We start from the raw sequence: 2,500 nt of genomic DNA on the forward strand, positions 1-2,500 counted from the left end.
AGATCATAACAAACACTTATTACACAGAAAATTGGTCACGGAAATTGTTATACTAACAACATTGCTCTACGCGTTTTACAAGAAATCTGAATAGTAGCATAATGAATCAAATGTTTGATCATTTTTCTCGAGAAAGGTCTTCAATTGATAAAATGTTTCCCACTTTGCGATCTGTCTCTCAATTAGGCATTCTCGTTCCCTCCGTTAAGATTCATTCAATTTGTATCTAGATTGAAAATAAACGAACGCGCAGTAAAAAAGATAAAATACGAAATCCGCAAAGCAGAAATCAGGAATGCCTTTTAGGTTTGATCCTCGGTTTCGCGAGGGAACTCAGCTGAGGTATGTCTTACCGATTAACAATAATAATACCGTGGAATTACATTTCCTTGGCTAGCTTCTCCGGGTGGATTAATTGGGTCAACGACCATTTAATACTGGCGACTGAAAATCCAGGCTCGCAGGAATTGCGTCCCCTTTCCGATCCAGTCTCCTGGAAAATGAACAGAGAAGCTGCACCATGAGCCGTCACCGCGACATCTGCGCTAATTTCACACCGAGCTGACTGCGTCCAGCCAACCACCCACCCCCCAACAACCTCCCTGGTTGACTGGCTACTTCGTGCTGCACCGTTCCGTCCATCCTGATCCCAGATGAACTGGAAAACTTTCACTTTGATCGGACCAATTCGGAGATGTCTGCTCTGGGAATAATTGTTCTGCTGTTCTTTCCTCCTTCTTGCTCAATGGATTCTTCCGAAATTACCACCCTCCATTTATCGTCATTTCATATAATACGTCAACATATATATGTAGTATTATATCAATACAAACGTTATAATTAACATAGAGTTATTGAATTTAGAATAAGCAACGAATATTTTCTTTTAATGATCTACCTTTAATAGATGGCGTTTGATGACAAGTCGGCAAACAAGGAGTATGAATTAGGGTAAGTAATAGTTTGCATGATTCATTGCTTTTTCATTGACTTGTTCTTCTTTTAATTTCATTCAGAATTTGTACTGTAAAAAGCAAGTTTTCGTGCGGTTTTTGAGTATACTTCTGTATTTTTACTTTTAATTTGAATATACTTAACAATAGAAGGTGAATAATAGATCAAAATTACGGGTTTTAGAAATATATTGACTACAATTTCGCATATAGACAAACAATGTGACTTTGTATGAACTGTTACAGTTATAAAAGTCTATTTATATCCCAAAGTAATACATTTATCCTACATTCTGGTAATTGTAATATTTTAGTCTTGTGATATATTAATTTAAAATTCTTAATAAAAGATGAAGATAGAATAAAATGTTACAATTGACCCTTGAGTTGGTTGCAACGCTACTATATAGGATACACAATTTTAATTAAAAAAAATCAAAACTATTTATTCAACTAAGTCGTAATAAATTCTTTTAAGCAACAGAAAAAGGAAAACTAAAATATCCGTGTTAATGATCGAAGAGAAAACGGAAATTAGGGCAACAAAATTATTAACATAAAATTAAAAACTTGTCGGTTTGAGATTTTCATATAACTACTATTCTTTTTATTCAACTTAAATACAATCTTTTCAGTTGCTCCTTCTATTATTTCTTTCAATACTATAACTTGTATTATTTTTTTCCAATACAGATGAAACTTTGGTTAACTACTCTTCCTGTTCCGACAAGGAGTTCTGGCTAAATACTAATCGATGTTAGATTCTCTAGAGTCCATGAAAGGCAGAAAAGATATCTCTCAAAAGACACTACAATTTCCAATTGAAATCTATGATAGTTAATAAAGAAATTCTATGAATAATGATTTTGATATAAATAAATGTAAGTATAAATATGATTTTTAATGCCCTAGCCGTTTATTATGCTTAACGAAGGAATATACTAATTTATGAAATACTACTATACTGACAGTATATAATATACTGTCTTCATAAGTCTTCCTCATCCTCCTCTTTTGATCGTTTTGTTTTCTTCCCGACTGAAATGGCATTATCAGTTTTCAGAGGTAAAATTGTCCAGCTAACGGTTTACAAATAAAACGCCGATCAAAGGTTACTCAAAAATTGGGACGAAAAAAATACCAAATACCTGCAAAGAAAATTCATTTATTACAATTTTAACTCATTGTACTACGGAGTAACTTCTGGCGTGATAACTATTTTTCCATAGATCTCTTAAGTCATCTTTGATGTGAAACTTCATAAAGTCAATAAAACAAATTAGTAGGACATAGTTTTATTCAAAACATGTTTTGAAAATGCATAATGTACATAAAAGTCTGGTATTATAGGTGCATTTTTCATTAAAATAATATTAACGTTCTTTACTAAATGTTCAAACAAAGTTATTATTGTGTTCAAAAGTATTTGATACAAAGTATCTACACTTTAAAAAATATAATATAATATAATATAATATAATATAATAATAATACTAATACTAATAATAATAATAATAATAATAATAATAATAATAATAATAATAATA

This window comes from Hylaeus volcanicus, chromosome 2 (genome assembly GCF_026283585.1).
Source record: "Hylaeus volcanicus isolate JK05 chromosome 2, UHH_iyHylVolc1.0_haploid, whole genome shotgun sequence".
Classification (NCBI taxonomy): domain Eukaryota; kingdom Metazoa; phylum Arthropoda; class Insecta; order Hymenoptera; family Colletidae; genus Hylaeus; species Hylaeus volcanicus.